This window comes from Chelon labrosus (genome assembly GCF_963514085.1).
Source record: "Chelon labrosus genome assembly, chromosome: 13".
In the NCBI taxonomy this organism is placed as follows: domain Eukaryota; kingdom Metazoa; phylum Chordata; class Actinopteri; order Mugiliformes; family Mugilidae; genus Chelon; species Chelon labrosus.
The window spans coordinates 4,017,622-4,039,774 of NC_140346.1; positions in this window are offsets into that span (position 1 = coordinate 4,017,622).

Consider the following 22,153-nt stretch of genomic DNA (forward strand, 5'->3'; position numbering starts at 1 on the left):
CCTGACAGAACTAGAGAGGATCCCCAAATCCAGGTGTGCAAAACTTGTTGCATCATTCCCAAGAAGACTCATGGCTGGCTGTATTAGCTCTAAAGGGTGCTTCTACTCAATATTGAGCAAAGGGTCTGAAAACTTGAGACCATGTGATGTTTCAGTTTTTGTTCTTTAATAACTTTGCAAAAATGTCTACATGTCTGTGTTTTTCTTTCAATATGGGGTACAATCTGATAGCAGTTGAAAAGTTAGAATTGACTATAAAACAGCGCACAATGTCAGATTTCCAGTTCTCTTTCGTCTCGTAACCAAGGTTACAACATAACCTAACGATATCAGCACTATTATGATTAATGAGATTTAAACACATTTCCCTGTTATTGTTTCAGGTAGGACAATGGAAAAATGGGAGGGAAACCAGAATGCAGGAAATTCTGCAGACATATTATGAAGTACAGCAAACATTTATAATTTAAAATGTTAAGAATGGAACAAATTGAATCAACTAAGACAACTCTTCTTCTTTTCTGAGTTTTTTTTGGTAAGGTTAAGTACTTCTAAGATCTTCAGCTATAATGATTGTGAGCGTTTTAGAGAGGGCTCTACCGGAGTAGAGTATTGTATCGACTAAAGCAGGACTACACAAGTACTGCTGATGAGGGGAAAATGAACTTAAATGATTTTAGCAAATGGCTGAAATATGAGACAAAGAGTGAAAATTTTAAAGAGATCTGAATACTTTCTGTACCCACTGTACATGTATTTTGTTGCTGTTGTTTTAATCCAGATCCCACTGAAAGGATTTTCAAATGTTCCACAGTGGAAATTTTACAAATCTTATGTCTTTCTGTTCCCTCATCTGCGACCATCTTCACATACAGATGTTGAGATTAACTGTGGGTTGATTTATGCAGATGCGGGCGCACTGTAATTCAGACGTCAAACTGACAGCAGGGCAATCTGAGGTGCTCAACCAACTGTGCTGCTGTCACAAGCTCAGGCCTGGCTTCCTTGATGCAGATACAACTAATGTAAAAATGTTTTTTTAAAAAAGACAAAAAAAGGTGCTAGCTGGTGCAAGTGTGAAGATCTCATCTGTCTCCAGATTGGACTCCAATAGAAGCACAGGTACAATTATTGGAATGTAAGTGTGAAAGACACCTTAAGATGTTCCATGTCAAGGATTTAATTGCTTATATGTTACACCCTCTGATCTGTGTATGAGTGTGTGTGTCAGGTGCTTTTGTACCTTCACCACTATGACAGTTAAATATGCAGATGATATGTCAGGATTTAATTGTTCGCACTATGATGCTCTCATCTTCAAGCTGATTTGACTCCACTGCAGCAGTAAAAGTTCCTCAGCGGGAACCGTATATGACAGCCTCATCTATTTGCTATAATTATCCAGTATGAAACTGTCATTTAATCACAATGTTTTCTTTTTTTTATAAGTTTAAATGTTAATGTAATTGAAATTAGAAGGAATTGGTTTCGGTTACTATACTCAAGTGCATCAGTCCAAATGTGCATGAAAGAGGTTGTCAGGATTGCGGGAAAATTCACTCTTGTTCTTCACGTTGTTTGACAGTATATTTCACTCAGCTTAGCAAGAGATACTGTCATATGTTATTGTACTATATGTCTTTGAATTTCTAGAAGAGGCAAATAGAGTTGGATAGATGGCCTTTTTGCATCTGTTCTGTCAAGCAACACAAAGGTTATATCTGTCATGGCGATGAGTCGAAAATGACGCATGCTGAAAGATTTATGTAACGGCCACATTCACAGTTTTGTTGAAAGTTTAGAGTCTCATCCTGTCCTTTCTCTAGCATGAAACATAATGGTAACCCTGCCAACATGAGGCAGCAAAGAGAATTAAGTCACACCAGGACTTAATAGACCTTTATTCGCGTACAGTATACATAGTGTCAATATAGATCTCTTGCACAAGGTGACAAGGGTGTTGACCAATAAGCAATACAAAGAAAGTTATTAAGTCTTTACATTCCATTCAAAAACAAACAATATACAGTATACAGATTTAATTAATGGTTTTGTGCATTAAACTTTCATTAAATGATTCTTCAACCTGCACTCACTACAGGATTAACCATCAGATACTGCATGTTTGATAGTGACGAAGACAGAGCCAATAATGTCGTATTTCATTCATCTCAAATGCTACGGTATTTCAGTATTACTTCTGCTATATTGGTTTCCTTTTGGGGAAATAAATTGCCTGAGATCTGGCCTCGTTCATATAAAACTGTATGCTTTTAAATGCCAGAAATCCATCACTGACACAAGGCCTCAAACTCCACACTAAGATTCATTGCATTAAAACACTGATAATTGAGGTCAACGCAAATGTCCTTCACCCCAAACCTCGAGGTTAATCAGATTTGTTTAGAGTTACAAATAAGTGGATTTTACATAACCTGGAAATTCAATATCCACCAGGTAAAGTATCTCTCTCAGTGCGAGTGTTATATAATTCTACTAATCTCTATGGGTCTTTTGCGTTTCTTCAGCCAACACACTGACAACACACACACACAAAAGCATGCACGCAGCCCTACCTTGAGGGTGTGTGATACATGCAGTCAGGCCTGATAAATGAAAGTGTCTAGGAAGAGGAATGAGTTGGTGCCTTGACCTCCCTCCTGGCATGGGCATCCTTCTCCAGACTGCCTTATCACCAGACAAATGGTCACAATGGTACACACATCACTCCGTGGAAGAAAAAAAAACATGCACTTCTAAAGTAGTCCACTAAGTATTCAAGCCATCAGCCTAAAAAATGTCCAAGATCATACAGGAAGGACATGCTGCTTTTTTTTTTTCTTAAAGGATATCACTAAAAACTATTTCAGATAAATTGTCTAAACCATTCTCCAGTCCCAGCAGAGTCAATCTGACTACAGGAAATAAAAAACTGCACAAACATTGATTTTAAATTGCACTCCATTCAAATATTTTTCTATTTAAGAGAAAGTTTTTCAGTTACTGGATTCTTAAGAAAACTTCTCTCTTGTGTAGGTTGTTTTAAGGGTGAATTAAGCCTACTCTGGTAGAGCCCTCTCCAAAACACTAGCTGAAGATCTTAGAAGTACTTAACCATACAAAAAAAACTCAGAAAAGAAGAAGAGTTGTCTTAGTTGATTCAATTTGTTCCATTCTTAACATTTTAAATCATAAATGTTTGCTTTACTTCATAATATGTCTGCAGAATTTCCTGCATTCTGGTTTCCCTCCCATTTTTCCTTTGTCCTACCTGAAACAATAACAGGGAAATGTGTTTAGATCTCATTAATCATAATAGTGCTGATATCTGGAAATCTGACATTGTGCGCTGTTTTATAGTCAAGTCTAACTTTTCAACTGCTATCAGATTGTATCGACTAAAGCAGGACTACACAAGTATTCATCCCTGAATTCACCAGTCACAGGAATCGGTGGAGAAATCCAGTCCAGGCGTTCGGCCCAGATTATTTGGTAATGTGAGGTTTTTATATATTCGCTCTCTCAAACCGTTTGCAGACCCTTTGGGGCTGTCCCGATTAATATCAAACATATTTAGGATTTAAAAGACCCTCTATTCGCTGAGTGTCTTGAGTGTTTGGCGGTGGGTTTAGGACAAGTTGTTGCACCGCAATATCTGTTTGGCTTACATCCACTTGGAGATGTGCGAACACATGGAGTGGTGCATTCAATGCTGCCTGATCTGGCAGGGTAATCTAACAAATATTTTAAAACGGTTTTATCCTCAGGTGTCCTTTATGTGTAATGCCTACTCATAGTGAGGGACAGAGTAAGTGTGTGTGTGTGTGTGTGTGTGTGTGTGTGTGTGTGTGTGAAAGAGTGATGGCTGGCAGTTTGTTCACCTTTTACATTTGACAATTTATCTCTCAGATGGATCAATACACAAATCAGCATTTTAACTGAGTGTGTTTGTGTGGATGTGCACCTGGAGTACATCTTTGCGTATTCCGTGTGATAGTTTATTCCCGCTGTCTTTAATACGCTCTCATTGTAAACTTTGAAGTCATAAAAGGTTTGACTTACGATGCCTGTCCTTTTATTTGCGGCGGCACTGAATGTGTACAGACTGTGACCCTCTGTTTGAGGACTGCTCCATCTCAGTCAGAATGCTCAGTGTGGCACGTTAAAAATGTTCCCCCTGGCCAAAACTCAAATTTGGAAAGGTTCCATTGCTCTTCCCTGGCCTCATCAGTAATTGAAAGAGGCCGCATGAGCCATTATTACGTAAATATGTGTGCAGAGGAGACAGGAGAAGAGATACAGTCTATCTATCTATCTATCTATCTATCTATCTATCTATTTATGACACATATAACAAGACTTTCAGAAAGCTGCAAACTAGATCCTCTGACCTATATTCTCTTGTTATTTCCTGCCACCGAATGTCTCTTTGAAGATGTGCCTCTTCAGGTGAGTCAGCTGTTGTGGATTCATTATTTTTGATTGTGCTTTGCATGAGGCAGAGGGAGAAAGAGCAAAGACCAAAGGACAGCAACAGGCCTGCTCTGCGTCAGTATCAGAGCATCTGCAGGATAAAAACCACCATGTAACTGCAGAGAATAAGAATCACGTAGATAGTTTTAAACATGCAACTTGTTACTCTGTGGTATCAGTCAACGTGACAAGTGGTAACAAAGGATAAAAGAAACTGAGAACAAGGGGCATGCGATGTATGTAACAAGTCATGTTTTCAGTAACATGAACTGACGGGAAATGTTACCTTTTCATCTTTATGTTATTTGGAGGAGGATATAGGACAGTCGTGGAAAACAGAAAAATAATGCAGACAATTTAGGATATTATTACCAGATTAAAACAATGTTATGACTTGATTGCTTACACTATGTATAGCCCTGAACATTCATTTAAGGTTTTTTGTCTCTCTCTTCCACCATCTGGGCAGTTTTTCCTGAATGTCTTTCTGAGGCAATGTTTTTTTTAAGGTAAACATACGCAGAAATATTCTAGAAACAAATCTTTAAACAAATCTTGGAAACAGTCTTACCACTGCACCAACTCTGAACAATTATTTAATTATAACTAAGCTTATGTGGAAGAAATTCTCACTGAATGCTTGGCCGTCTTCCCTTTACAGCAGTGAGAGCAATTTCACAAGCACGGTTGACAACTGTGTTTGTGATGTATAGCTGCAGTCTACAGACCCAAGCCACAGCAATGCTAATTTATGTTGGACATTGTTGTTGAAAGCTGTCTTTGTTATACTGTACTACTTCTTTGATTTAGTTTTTTTCTGGAACATGACAACCCTTTCTTGGATGCTTCCTAGATTTGATTTCATTCTTCAGAGGAGCTTCATAGAACCATGGTATGTAACTTTTTAATTTTCCCACCATAGGCTACTCCATTTCCTTTGCGGCAATTTCTCACTTCTTCAGCTCTGGCAAACAATCTTGTGAAAAGGAAAATGACAAAATAAAGAGACAACAAGCTTTTTTATAGCCATATTAAAGGTGGCATGTTTAATCATGCTCAAATGACCAAAACACACATATAATGATCACAACAGTGTGCACTGGAATTAAACTGAAACACTGCAACATTTTCAATATAATGCAGTAAAGCTTCCACTTTTAAGAGCAAATAGGATGGATGACAGGCTCAGGCTTGGAGGCAGAAATCAGATAAGTTGGGGGAAATGTTATAATATTTTCAGCAGTGTTAAACAAAAATTGCAGCAACTTGGCGTAAAAGAAGATAACTTCTTTTCCACCATGACATTTTTCATCTCGCACACCCCCTAGAAGCAGCTCGCGCACCCCTGACCTATACGGTATAAAATGGAATGCCACACGTATGAAATTATCCACTCCCTGGTGCTATTAACTAAATTCTGATATTAATTGGAATCTGCAAATCAAAAATGTTCATTACATGTTGGGAACAAGTGAATCGTGAATACATACTCATACAAATGTCCGCCCTGACCTGTGAACACAAAGACACAGTACTCAGCAGAGCAGCAGATAATGTGTGAAGCAGTCATGAGTTTTACTATTCCTTGTAAAATATGCTCTATAAACGAATGTTGTTCATTTTCCCATAAATCCCAGTTTTGCTCTTGATCCAGAGAAAACAGCATAAATACTGTGAGGTCTACACAGATGAAAGTACAAATACACACACACGCTGGTAGATTTACTGTAATGTCACTGCGTTGGCTATCTATTTCATTCTTTTTGTATGGTCATATACAGATCCTTGTAAACAGTAAATTGCTGTCAGCAGTACAGAAGTGTGTCACACACACCGGAGTTGAGATGACAATGTGAACTAAAGGGCCAATAAGTCATTTTAAGAGTGAACAATAAAGTTCACTGGAGTTATGAGAGACAATGAAAAATCTTTGCTTTTACATGAGGTCAAAGTTCACAGTGGTTCCACTCTGAGGCTGCTATTTAGCTCTTTTCACAGGGAGAGGATGGTCATCTATTGATCTGTTGTTTTATCATTCATTCATTCATCTTCTGTACCTGCTTATTCCTGTGAAGGGTCGCGGGGGTCTGCTGGAGCCTATCCCAGCTGTCATCGGGCGAGAGGCGGGGTACACCCTGGACAGGTCACCAGTCTATCGCAGGGCCTGTTGTTTTATCCATTGTTAAAATCTGAGAAAAAAAGTGACCAGTCCACAGACCCAAAGACTGAAGTCACATCCTCAACAAGCAGTTCAAAACCCAAACATAGAAGGAGTAGTTGTGATTAATAATTGTTATCACGTTTAGTAAAAATAGTTGGTCATTCATTTTTCTTGGAATAACACTATCAATTAATTGACTAATAGTTTTAGCTTTTGAAGGACTTTTGAAGGATGGTAATACAGCACCTGATTCAATGTAAAGCCTCCATTAATATTAATTCAGACACTGACTAGAGGTGATTTCTCTCCACAGTAATCTCCTCCAATAATATGGAATCATTTCCCAACTCAAATGGGATGCTTTACTTTGTCTAACTTCAAGGCAGTTTAACAAGCTGACTTTATGGTACAGCTCAGTATTACCAATACCATTTGAAAAAGTATGTTTGCAATTAAAATCCAGGATCTCAACTATTTTTCTGAGCAAGGAAATAAAATGTACTCAGATAAATTAACTTTTTAAGGTTTAAGCTGTCCATGATGTTAGCATGACTTTTATTTGGAATAAGTTCAAGCTTTCAGACACAAGTCAGGCTTTCTGTTCACTTCTTGCTTCAAATATTCTTAAACAAAGAATTTACTATTATTATTTATTTTTTTGTCATCAAAACCCCACAAGGAATTGCCACCTCAACACGACGATCTGGATACCTATGGGTGTGTTCAGACCATCTGGGTGATCCGATCATGTAAAGGACAGGCGTGAACAACCCCAGGACATATTGAGATTGCATTTGAGAGATCTGATCTCTGACCACATTTGGATGTGGTCTGGGTCGCACGTGTCCGCATTCCTTTGGTAGTGTGAACACAACGCGTCCTGGGTCACATTAAAGACTCAACAGGGTTGAGAGGAGTACAAGAGTGATTCTGTGTTAATTATTGATGCAGTCATGTTGATGTAATAGAAATGGTGTGTGGTTACGTTATGTATTTTACGCTTTTATGCTTCATTTACCTTTATTACTAGGGTTTACACTGAGTATGGAGGCTTCCAGGGTTGGAGGTATGATCTGGGTTTCGTGCCGTATATGACACACACACACATAAAAAAAAAACAGCGCTGTTCTCGGTTCTGGAGCAGCGGGAGAAATCCATAGAGACAGTACCTGTTATAATATTCTACTGTACCCCAGATGATGTCGAGGTTTATTTGCATACAGAGTGCAAAACTGAGATCAGATCTGGAGACGCATTTGGAGATGCATGTTAACGGCAGGTCTGAACACATGTACCTGAACAGGTACCCTATGTTGTTGGGACCAGACTAAGAGCAAGTCACAGACCTTGATGAATCAGCCACATATGGAACCCAGATCCTGGCACGATATGGAGCAACACAGACTAGATATACTTAGGCTTATCTTTACAGATGGCATAGGTTTTGGAAGGGCTGGATTCTCTCCTCCTCCTGAACTAGCGCAGCCTGGATTAGTAGTTTTTTATCAGTTTAGTGGGAATGCTTCTCTGTCACTGTATAACCGGATCCAGTCGAATCTGTAATAATGTCTATTAATTCACTGGAACCTGCTCAGGTTTTGGGATGTCCTAATCACTGCTGAATTGCTTTCAGTCAAGAAATACAAAATACAAAATTATACATAAATATCCCCCACACCCTTCCCAATGGCGTTCTACACCCCACTGAGAAATGCTAGTCCATGAATACAGGTAATGAAGCCATGTCAATTTGTTTGAAAGTATTTTCCCACCTCCAAGTTCCCTGATATGAAATGAATGAAAAGAGGAGGGAGGAGAGTAGGAAGAAAACAGGAGGGAAGCAGAAATGTTAGCCTTGTGGCGAATGATGTAATTCAACCTCAGCCATGCAACGGCATTATCTGTGCAAAATCTGCCACATGGCCCACCAGAACACACACATGCATGCACAGATGCACTGACAAAGCCTTAAGGATGATTTGTCTAAAACACACACACACGCGCACAAAGATATGCATAAACAGAAAGGCACACACATTCTAGTAAAAAAGCCTGAATAAATCCAATAAAAATATTCCCCAACCTATTATTCTGACTGGAGCTGAGAGGCCACATGGGCATTTGTGCACATACACACACACACAAGTCACACAGATACAACACTGCACACACAAGTATGAGTACACACTCACGCTCACAGGGGATGACAGTGTGGCCCGGAGCCGTCATGGGAGAGTGGGCTGTCATTTGGAGAGGTGAGCCAGGGGACCCGAGAGATGGGTGGAGCAGAAAGAGGAGAAAAGGCAAGTGGCAGTAGGAGTAGAGAGCAGGACGGAACACAACAAGTGATTGGGGAAAAATGGGTTGAGTACCAGTAGTTATAGCAACTAGTTTGATGAAAGAGCCATGACTGGGGTTGAGGGAGATGGGGAAAAAAAAAGAAGAGAAACAAGGCGAGGACATCATGTTGGAAAAGAAACCACAATTGATAGGTAGAAAAGTGATGCCTCAGCAGGACACTTCTCCGCTGATATATACACTGAGGGTAATGGATATTCTGCTTGATGTATTAGCCTACTGCTGTGACACAAAAGTTATGTACTGAGGTCTTGTTGAGCACGGAATCGAAAACTAATTGCAGATTATTCCCAACAGGGAATCTACTTAAACCTGTTTCAAAGAAAATTAGTTTTGAAAATCAGTACGTTGGTGTTATCGAACCTACTCTCCACCTTGATATTTTATCAGTTAAATGACTGAACCAACATTTGCTTGACTTCTCAACCTGCTCCATTAGATTCACTTTTAGTATTACAGACGCATCGAGTGACAGTTCAAAGTCTTTCATAAAATCAATAATACAAATATCGGCTTCCGAGCAAACTTTCTTCTCTTTTTAGCTTTGACTCCCTGAACTAATACTAATTGGCTGCAGCTCTGGAAAGCTGATGCCTAAATTTGTCATTTAAACTAGTGAGTCCAACTGTTTCAGTTAAATTAAATGAGCCGAAATCCAAGCCATGTGTTTAACATTGAATGTTGACTTTCAGGAAAATACCACTGTGTCCCTGTGACATTGCGAAAGTTTACTTTTATTAAGGTTCGGCTTTGGCTCTATATTGACTTCAAATTTACATTCTGCAGCTTCGCAAAGGTGTTTGTTTATTCTAGCAAATTAGAACCCTGCTCAGGCTGAAGTCGGGAAAAGCTATGCTGAAATTAAAGTTACTAATAAGAATGAGCTAGATGTAATGACTTCCACGCTAACAACTGAGCACTACATTTGCCAGTTCATTAGGTACTCCTGTGAAAACAAATGCATTCTATTATAACAGTCCTGCACGGTATTCAGTATTTGTTTTAAATAACCAACAGCTGTTGATGCAACTGTGGTTTTATTTTGGAGGCTGTGCTTTGCAGTATTACTGAATTGTCTTGTGTTGTACTGACACAGGTCTTTGTTATTGACATCCCCATTTTAGTCGGTGGGTTAGGCTAAATAACAGAAAGACTTTGGTGTTTAGTTCAGTTGTGTTTAACAGCACCACAAACTACATCCTCCAAAATGATCATCCTGTTGAGTTAACACCTTTCTGATGCTGTTTCAACATAAAGTGAACATCAGAACAGTCATGAATGGGAATTAATGCAGGACTGTTTTTATTATTATAATGCATTAGCTTTCACTACTGTACCTAATGTTTTGGCAAGTGAGTGTATATTGAATGTCAATCAAGGCCAGATGGAAATAAAAGAAAGCACACGTTTGAGGAAATATCAGTTTTTCATTCACTGTGTCAGATCAGCTTATACGATACATTCCATGCTAAACAGCAGAAGTATTGAACAATTTGAAAATATTCATTTAAGGTAATTGTTTTATGGGAAAATATAAATTAAGTTAGTTATGAAGAAACCAAGCGTTTAAAAAATCTTGCAGAAACAAATGCTTCTCTCTCCTGATTCTGTGATTCCAAACTTTTACCGCACCTTTCATAAGCTTGAAGTGTGCAACAGCGCGGAACGTTCTTCTCTTGAACTTGAAAGCGGTTCGACTCTGGGGTGTACAGTTACTCCTTGACAATTTTCACGCTCTTCTGTGGTAGTGAAAGCAACACTTATACAAGATCTAATGGGTGTCTCTACCTCGATGAGGGTGCCCGTTTCTTCTCAGTGTGAGAGAGCTGACAATGGGCAATGAAAGCCAATTTTAAAGATTAGAAAGGGAAACTCCAAACTGACAAGAGTGTCTCTCTGATCTGACGCCAAGTATGTGAATTTGTTTGTGCAGTCCTGGCTGGGTGTCGGTGCACTGTATTTTTATTTGTGCATCTGCAGTATGTATGCTGTGCCTGGATGTGAAATCCAGCCTGACCTTCTGTTTGTAAAAGCTTGGGCTGTAGTGGATTTCTGACTTCAAATGATGGGTTAGACACAAAGCTTTGAGAAACGTACTGATACTCAGTCCCCAGTTCACTATATTTACCCACTGGGACTGTGAGTAAATACTGTGAGATTTATGCCGTTCCCCTACTCTGTGTGTGGTTGTGAGGCACTTTGGAGACTGTACCGATATATCTTGCTTTTCTATGCAAATTCTGAGCAAAGACCAACAACAAACACAGAAACACTAATACATACAAATCTACCCTGGCGTAGTTTTGGATTAAAGTGAGGGGGAAAGCGGGACATCAAAGAGAAGATTAAAGAGATGGACCTTATTCTTTGAGCGTAACGGGTCCTTCGGTTTCAGATGTGCAGGAGAACTGCTCACGGGTCAAGCACCATATCTGCTTTTCTGACTTCTTTGCTCACAAAGCAATGTGCAAAACCAGATGTCTCTGCCTTTGTGTATAAATGAAGCTGCATATCACCTACATTGTTTTACCTTCATGTATATACAGTTTATTAGAGGTGTGTAAAGATTACACCAAAAGAACCAAAATAAATACTTGCTGGGGGCTCCTACAATAAGCAACCCAACATACCAAACAATGTCAATTGGCAGTTACTATACTTTCCTGCACAATGGGAATAAAACAGGTTTTACTGTAATTGAAGTCATGGTAAAACAATGGATACATTTTCACTAACTGATATAGAAGGAAACTTTAGACAAAGTTAGACAAACTGTAGTAATGTGGGGTTCCATTCCCATCAGAAAATGGCCAGAACCTGTTATTATTATCTTATTTAGTATTAAAACTTAAAAGAGTGTGGGAATTACCATAAATAAAACAGTTTATTTATTCCTATGGGAACAGGACTCCACACCTCCACAATTGTTTGTCTAACAGCTCTGGTTGGTGGTCAGTAGGCCAATCAAAAGGCCTACAAAATCTCTCTAAACATGTCTTCATATTGTGAGAAGAAACCAAAAGCCCTGAAGCAAAGCCATGCACTAACTACTGAGTCTCTGTGATGCCTGGTAATTCATCCCTCATGTGTAATTAATTGTTAATTGTTATTTTATGGCCAGGAAGTGAATAAGAAGATGAACCTAATATCCCTCTGATGGAGAAATATTATAGCAGGTAATAGTCATAGTATGTGATAGCAATAGCGTGTAACAGCAAGGCTTTGAAAAGTAACAGTAATATTGTTTTTTTGGGTAATATAGCAATTTGCTAACAGTGGATGAACCCGATGCGCAGCAGAAGACGTATTTGATCAAATGAAGACTTCTTTGTTCTCCTGACAAGCCTGAAGCTGCTCAACCAGCTGAATCGTTGATGCAGGAGACAGCTGTATCGGATGTTGTAGCGCAGCAGAGATGATGCTGAGGAGTATGATTAGGGGGAGGGATGTGACGGAAAGAAAACAAGGGCTGAAGAGGGGAAAAGATTCAAGAACTGTAAGGTTAACAAATGTGACACGGCTGCCTATGACATGGAAAGCTTGTCTGAGTAATGGAGGGAGTAAGGGGGAGGCATAGAGTAAAGAAATGGAAGAGGTCAAAATGGGATATAAAACATAAAGGGGAAGTGTGTGTGTGTGTGTGTAGGGTGAATACTCACTATATGAGTATTCCTTCCAGCTAGTAGTTTGTAGAAATCATTGTTACCTCCTTACCCCTGGCTGTCTTTTTGTCCCATTTCATCTCCTCCTTGTCTCATCTCCTCCTATCACTCGCCCTTCCTTTTCTCTCTTGTCAACCCTGCTTGTTTCCCTTTTGCTTCATTTCTCCTCATCTCGTCGTCCTCTCATCTTCTCCGCTCTTGAAGGTTTCAAGATGACATTGGTGCGGCTTATTCACTGGTGCCATCCTTCAGTGGACTCCGTATATGACCTGACAGCCACTTGAGCACACACACACACACACACTCACCCGCACACACACGTGCATTCGTGTGCACATTAACATACAAGGGCAGATAGACCCAAGCGCACACAGACAGGGCCCACAAGGAACAAATAAGATAAATGACAAGTGATATACATGGTTAGAACAAGGGCACAATATCAAAAGACCTTGTGGAGAGGACAGAGTGACCTCTTTTTGCACATCGCTTGTGTCATCAATCCTGCAAACATTTTACCATTGATCGCCAGTTTCTCAAACCATGTGTGGCCATTAAAAAAGTAGCAGCCTTTGCTTTGAAATGTATGTGTGTGTGTTTGTGCCTGAGTACATCCTTTTTGTACTTATGTTACCCTTTGCATATGTAAGTGTGCCATGCTGCGGCGGCAATCAGACCAGTAAATGGAGACACAGATTAACATGTGGATTGAACCACCTCGGAGGACAGTCAAAATCATTTCTTACGTGAATACACACTCAAACACAGCGGCTTCGGTCTTTACTATTCATAGGCAGTCGCTCGTGGGGCTGATTTAGTTTAGTTTTTATTTATTTATTTGGAGCGCATCACGGTGCAAGGACAAATTTAACCAAACTCCAAAGTATAATTATTCTCTGTCCAATCCACAGAACCGCTTTTAATCATAAACTGCGAATATTCAATTATTTTACTAGTTTCTTTAGACGACACAGCGTTTATGTGACATAAGTAGACCATCTCTGGAGGATTATGGGAAAGGCAAATGACACGTAGGCAATGCAGGGGGCAAATGTCATATAAATGGAGCATAGATAATTGCATTCTGCCATTTTCCTGTGAAAGATGCAGCACCAATGTCATCATTTAAATATTTATCAATTAAATGGGAATTGCAGTTAATAAAAAAGCATTCTGACTGACGGAAGGGTTGGGCTGAAATTACTGTTATGTTTTGAACTAATACAATAATAGACTAGCAGTGTGCTAGCGGGATCAAACGTCATATTTCATTAAACATATGCCACATTAGTATCTTTATACAAATGGATTTGCAGAAGTCCTGGCTTTACCTTTATGTGATCAGCCTACTATTTTACACCAATACAGTAACAGCCATGTAAGGACTATACTTAGCAACAATACTAAACAATACAACCATTCTGTATGAGCCCTGACATAACTGGAATTACTGAGTCCCTAATTGCAAACTACAAATAAAGTGATATTCCTTTTCTAATGTATTGTCAAGGACTATATTGTCAAGTTTTCTGTTTTGATGCCTGCTTTTCTTTCATTTACTAGAATACCAAAAGGATAAACTGACTGTATACTATATCCATAAATCAGATCAGTTATTGGTATAAGATGTTGGCCCAAGATGTTGGCTACATCTAAGAGTGGTTCATAAACATTGATGCATTCTGGCATTGTGTTTCTGTCACCCACTGCAATGTATTAATAACACACACACACACACACACACACCACCACACACACACACACACAAGGCGGCATTCTGACTCCATCCCTGGGCACAGCACATAAATCTTTCCTAATAACAGCGGTGGCATTTCAGCAACAATGGGGATTACACACAACCTCTGTCAAATGGTCTACCAGCCAAAACACACACATACACACACCGTCACACACACACACCCTCAAATTACACAATACGTTGCAAGGTCCTCGAGTAAATTTAGAGAAAGCCAGAAAAGAGAAGAGTAAAGCACAAAAAGGAGAAAAAAAAATCTTCCCTGAGCTTTTCTATGTTTCTAACTGTAAGATTGTATTAACACAGAACTTCATACCTGACAAGGACAGCAGATGCCGTCAAGGTTTAATTGAAGAGACAAAAAACAAGTAACCGCAGAATTCATTCGTCTTATTAAAACCACTTCGTTTAAAGAGAAATAATAATGCTCTCCTCCACAAGGAAACTGTTTGTGAAAATAAGTCATTGTTGAACCTTAAAGTCTAGCTCTTAACTGGAAGGGATGTTTGTGTGACAATTTCACTTTTCCGTTCTTTTTCTTTTTTTCTTTTTAGCAATATTTGCCGCAGAATAGTGTGATGTCATCATCACACGTGGCCTTGTCTCTCTGGATAGATAAGACTTCAAAAAACTGATTCCCAGTGTTAGTAACATTGTGGCTGATGAATTTGTGACAAAGTAAAGGAGAAAATTAAATGTTTATCCTATAAATTTTGTATAGATAAGATGGCAGAAAACACCCTGATACCGATGATACCACTGGGGATAACTCTGTGGTAGTAGGATGTATCAGAGGAGGCTCAGTACAGAACTATGGTGGGAAACTTTGTCACATGGTGCGAGGACAACTACCTGCAGCTGACACAGGAGCCGGTTGTGGACCCGAGGAGAAAAAGACAGCGAGGCCCGTTACCATCCAGGGGGCCTGTATCTGGGAGTGCACACAGACAATAAACTTGACTTTTCGAAGGTCCTTCAGCATCATTCATATGTAAACTTGAATTCACTCATGTCAGTTAACGTATTTATTGAAAGCGGTAAGAGACAGGCAGCTGCAGTCAAGTTCAGCAAAGCGTAGAGGAATCAGTAGTAGGATTAGGATTAGGGCAGAGGTAGGTGTACTCTAGGTATCTGGGGCTGTCCCAGGACAGTGTGAAGCTCCACGCTTTTTGTATTCAACTCGGCAACCAAATGAGGCCTCTGCTCTTTCAAAAAATCATGCATCCTGGTTCGTGTTCTTATATACACTGCCTGGCCAAAAAAAGTCACCACCAAAAAAAAAATGTCGCACACTCTAACATTTCGCCTTTAGCTTTAGTTACAGCACTCATTCGCTGTGGCATTGTTTGGATAAGCTTCTGCAATGTCACAAGATTTATTTCCATCCAGTATTGCATTAATTTTTCACCAAGATCTTGTATTGATGATGGGAGAGTCTGACCACTGAGCAAAGCCTTCTCCAGCACATCCCAAAGATTCTCAATGGGGTTAAGGTCTGGACTCTGCGGTGGCCAATCATTCTGCTGGTTATTTTATGGGCAAATCTTGCCACTTGTTGCAGTGCCTGAAGCACAGGCATTGGTGTGCCTTATTAATAATGCAGGTTGTGTTGGTGGTGAGGTTGTTGGAGATGTGCTTGCATAGTTATTTGAAGGTGGAAAAAGGGGAGAACGAAAGTGGCCTCTTTTCCTAAACTCCATTAGTCTTCCCTGTGTTGATGCAGAGAAGTTTCGCTCTGCAAGCTCTTCCAGCTGTGTTATCTGCAAAAATCACTATATGATTGCTAGGGTACCTTGAAGAGCAAGCACACTCACTCACGTAGCAGCTTCAGTGCAAGTTCCCTTTTGGGTCTCTGGGACCCCAAGCGAATGGACAGACAGAGAGAGATTATGCAAGAGGGTAGCACGAGGGGTAGGAACACATGTTATCATTATGATGTGGATCGCATATCTGAGATTATGCTGATGGATCTTACATTTTATTTAGCCTGTATATGATCAAATCCAACCATTGTGCACATAACAGAATCCATAAAAATATTGAGAATTCCTCCATATGGCTGTTGTGCAGGCATGCAACTCCTGTTTTAAACAAGACACTGGATTGATGTTTTTACCCCCACCCAGAATGAGAGCAGCCTTCCGAAAAAGCATGAAGTTTCCCAAAATGATGACCACCGACAGCAGAACTCAGAGCTCTGATTGTTTTTAATACCGAAAATAAATTACAACCTGGCAGCAGATGTTAATCAGGTTCCAAGTCCACACAAAAAAAAGAGAGAGCCAGAATGACTTAACACATGATCTTAAATGCATTTGGACTAAAGCATCTTTAAAAAACAAAGGTAGAAATGGAAACAACCAAACCTAGCAACTACAAATGTAAACAGGGTCTTAAATGAAACCCTTTTAAATACATTAACTTCAAAACAAATATTTTAATCTTAAATTAATATCAGGCTTAACAAAAAGAAAACACAAAAGAAAGCAATCCCATTCTCTCCCCCTCTAAATACTAGATAGTGTAGTCTGGAATGGAAGCACCTGGTGACTATGTGGAGTTCAAGTGCGCGTGTCTTGAACATCACCTCGACAGGAACACCTCCAAAAGAGAAAATGGTTAAAATCAAAAACACCAATGAAACAAACCCTGGAGAAAATATATTAACTTAAGTCAATGTATTAAACTAAACGGATCCATATTTAGTTAACACATAGAAATATACTAAATAAAAGTAAATGTTCAAATAAAGAAAGAAAGGGCTGACCTGACAGGTGAGGGAGTGAGTGCAGCTCCCTCACAGATACAAGACATGTTATAGTGTTGCAAAGCTAACCTTAAGACGTCGTACCACAATTAGCCCAGTAGATGAAGGCAAAGGATCACTGAAATTCAGTCACAGGGCTCAGATTCTGTCAGACAAGTCACCATGTGGTTGGTGGAGAATTGTGTGTGTAGGAGCAAAAGATAATAAACATAAAATCAACTGCATTTGTTGCCAAGTGAAAATTATGAGATATTGGCAGTTAGTAACTTGAACCCAGTACTGGGTTTGTTGGATGGAAGGGGCCAGGCAGTTTTGAGGAATTTACTGGATTATGCTTTAAACATAAAAATGTGGAATCTAAAATAAAATCTTGTTTCAATATCCATCCTAGGTTCCCTACGTTTACTGGGAAAGTAAACTTGCTACAAAGAAAACCTTAATACATATAAAACGTGTCTGTTTTGAGTATTCCTTCAGGTCCTCAGGCAGCTGGGTGCTCTTGATTTAACAGCCCATGGGAACCTTTTACTCACAAACAGTTCTGCCTGTGGGTAACAGCACTCCAGCGAACAGAGAGATGCAGACGGAAGTTCATCTTCAATATGAGCTGCCGCCTGCCGGTAATTCATCTGAAGTAGCACTTTAACATCAACTGATATCAATAGATTGAGTGAGACATCAGATTCCAGTCAATTTAGAAAAGGCCAACTCTGCTCACAATGACAAGAATGCAAACTTCACTTTTCTTTAACACACCATATATCAATCAGTGAAGAGTTAATTTGCTTAACACACACACACAGTTTTTAGTTCTAATGTGTCAATAGCACAGCCACATGAAGGATTGAAGGAGATGTCTTACTTATCCTGACACATGATTAAGCCGACTGTTGGAGAAAGAGGAAAAAAATGATTTGAAATTAAGAAAGAAATGTGTTTTGCCATGATATGTCTTTGCTGGTTATGCCTTGACAACCCTTGCTAATGTACAAATGAGGAATGGTGAATGAGGTTTCTGAAGCATCGCAAATAATAGAGATTTGTCAGGTAGTTTGTGAGAATAGTCACACTGTTCATCCCTGTCACACCATCTCAATCTCCACAGGGTGGAGTTAAGGTATAAATGCAAACTGCTCTGTTGCAGCAGTTTTATGAATTCATGTTCAGCCGCTATGCTGAAGTGCATGTTGCAGCACAACTGGCATATTACACAGTTTCTATCAGAACAGAAACACAAATAAACCTGCTTCAGTGGTGTCAAACACCTCAGTGTCCTCACTAACATTAAATGTTATTTTCTGATTTTGTGCTTTATTTCATATGGCTGCTATGGGCTTCATGCATTCTATGCAACATCCTGAGAAGTCACAAAGCCCAAACCTGCAGAGGGTTGTGTGCCTGCATTGTCAGTAAATCTAACAGCTTTAGAGGATGGAGCCACTGCTCCCTTTCTAGCTAAAAGTTTATTTCCAGAGAGATAGCAATAAAGCCACACATATCTCTTAGCTTATTATATACCGTCCCTATTTGCAGTAATGTTAAAGATTGTTCTGCTGTGCTAATGACTGCATACTGCTGATGCTCTCAGATAGTTGGTACGACATACAGATAAATACAGTTTATAGTAATTGTCATTATGACGATTTAATAGGACACAAACACACACACGCAAATAATCTAGCATCTACTGCCAAGACAAACAGTCTTTTAATGCTAATTGATCTTTCATTGTAGGACTTAGGTGCATCACTGACTACAGCAGTGAGCTGTAAGCATTTATTCAAAAATACTGCAAGGCAACAGCAAATGGCTACATAAATAACTCTCAGAATTGAAGAAAGTTGGGAAGAGGGATTTTACAAATAAGGTTAAGGTATGTTAATAGAGAACAGATTTTAAAAAAGACAGATGTAAGACAATCACCCATCTGCTCAGATATGGACGTGCTAATGTCCTCTATGGGCAGTTTGTGGCTAAATCTCTGTATTATGTAGATATTTGATGGTAAAATAGTATTCCTCTATTATATATATATATATATATATATATATATATATATATATATATATATATATACTGTATATATATATAACATATTGGATGAGATTAACTTGGATGTTTTATTAATGTTAATATTTTGACACTGTACATTAGTACTGCATTAAATAACATTCACAAGTTGTTTAAGATATATTTCTTCACTTCACTGACATGAGCAACTATAACAAAACTAAACCACAATATCACAATGAAATGAGTTCATGCTCAACTGGGAAACCAAACTGTACAGGTGAGTGAAGTCCAGGGGATATAGGTGTTGAACGGTACAGCAAAGTAATTCATTCAGGAACAAGTATTGAGTGTTACAATTTATATTTTAACTTTACAATTGATATTTACATTACGGATACTGATGCTCTGTAATGATACACAAAAGGGTTGATCACAGGTTTTTCTTTGGGGCAATTAGGCAACACACCACCAAAGGAGGGAAAAAAAAGTGTCTTTTTTCTACCAAATTCGACTGGATTGCTGTCAAAACTGACGGTAGAATTCCAAGGTACAGGATACAGGTGGGGGAAACTGCGAGTTTGGAGCCATGGTCTGGAACCATCACGCTTCCACTACACTCACTTGCGTTTTCGTTTAATTAATACTGCACTCTACGACCTCCAACAGTTACAAAGAAATGTTGGATTATACACTGTCCTTATTCATTAATTTTTTCTTTACTCTCACCTACAGACTGCTTCACAGAGCAGTTGGCCTGGCAACTGGTAGTCATCATGTTGTTACATCCTGTCAAATAATTAACTAAAATGAAACTTATCAGAAAAATGGACACTTAAACATACATCCTTGCCCAAGTCCCATCCACTAACATGGAGGGGGTGGAGCTTATGACCTATACTGCAGCCAGCCACCAGGGGGAGCTCTACTTGCTTTGGCTTCACTTTTGAGGAGCTGTTCCATCATCCATCTTCATACAGTCTATGGACATAACGCAACAAGCTTTCCCTAGATCACTAGTTAGTTGTGATAAAAACAAAACTTGTTGTGAAACGCAATGGGTCAGGAATGTGTGAACGCTTTGAATGTGAGACAAACACCATTTCAGTGCCACTTAAATAGTGAGTTATGTGATTGCACTTATTGGATATTAAGTGAATTGCTACTGTTTTAATTCATTGCACCTCATCAACTCCAGTAGTAGTGCTCTTTATTCTTGGTTTGGTGCACCTAAAATCGTATGTGTTGTACTGAATCGGGTAATTGTAAGGAATCCATTTATGTTTCATTACTACTAAAGTAGTTGTCTTTACATCCAAAGCTGGTGAAGAAAAGAATGGATACCCATCTGTTGATAATCACTGGAATGTCTATTCACTGTAGAACTAAACTCATTACAGACATTGGCAATGTAAAGAGGTAGTTGTCCACAAATACTGTAAGGCTTGTAGCTTAAGGAGAAATCTTTGTGTAACTGGAGGAATGTCTACCTGGTGATAATGTCCAGGTAGTCCGTTGCTGAACTATCCATTGAATAGGTCACCTACACCTGCTGTGTTATCGCGATGACATCCTGCGAACTGAGGCACTGATTGGGAGGCTAGACAAAACGACTCTCCAGGCTTATGTACACACACGCACCCACGGACACTTACACACATGCACATATGCAATACACCTCCCTAACCCCCTATCCCACGCCTTCACCGCTTTTTTCACCCCCCAGTGCAACAGGCGGGGTCCGAAGGCGGCGCCGAAGATGGCTGCGGCCGCGGCTGGCTGCCTGTCTGCGCTGGAACACCTCCACCCCCCTTTCCCCAGTCACCCAGTGCAAGTTGTTTTGAGTTCTTATGTTGTAAAGTGTGCTCATACGTGCTTATGTTGCTGAGGTTTTTTTCCCGGTCCCACACTGTACTCCCGCAGAGGAGTGTAGTCTGGGAACTGCTATTTTTCTCCTCCCCTCTCCTCTTGTTTTTTTTCCCCTTTTCCTCCCCCCACTATCTGCAATTTCCCCGTTGCGGGACTAATAAAGGTTTTTCTTATTCTTATTCTTATACTTAACCATCATTGCAACAATGGATATTTGGGTTAGAGATGGAGATATTTGGAAGAACCCACCATTTGGTTTTATCTGCCTAAGTTTCATCTTAGGTCTTTTGGTCATGGAAAATTACATGACAACTGGAATGAAACATAGATGACAAATCTGTATTTCATTCCTGCTGTCATGTAATTTTCCAAAATGAAACTTGAATGAGAATTTCTTAAAAAGTAGCTACATGTTTTGAGTAGTTTTATTTAAGCTACTGTTTCTACGAGAGAGCAATAAAAAGACAGCAAACAGAGATGAGCAGGAGCCATTAGACAAACTGCTCAGCAATCCAGCTCATCTCAGAGGAGCACACAGATGCACAAGAAGCAAAATAGATTTGTTTGTTTTCAAATGGCTACGGTCAAAGCTGGGATGAGGGGGCGCAAGGCTCAGCTCCGCTGGGACACCAAAATAGATTATTGTTCACAGCAAGGATGCTACTGTTGTTGTATTTGTTTTCCTTTAATTCACTTGTTCTTACTAAGAAAATAACATTTGCTCTGAAGTATCTGGGAAAATAGTTTTTTTTATTTTTTGCCTTTGTTTTTGCAGAAGCTGCAGGGAAGATGTGGAAAGATTAGGCACACCTTTCTGAGGTATAATTTGGTACTGTGATGCGTTCTCTGTTTTTACATTCCCTATCTGTATGTCTGGCTTCCTTTGTCTGTCTGGCTGTTTCCTTGCCTCCCTCCCTCTCCCTCTGCTATCTTTTAACCACCTTGTCCTAACAATACCCTCGTGTCGGAACAGATATGCAGGCCCTAGTGTGTGTAATCAAAGGGCGGAAAGACTTTGTGTCTCTGTGTAGGGGTGTGACAGAAGGTGCAATTGAGGAAGAAAAAAAAACATCCAAAAATTCCATAGGGTTTATTCT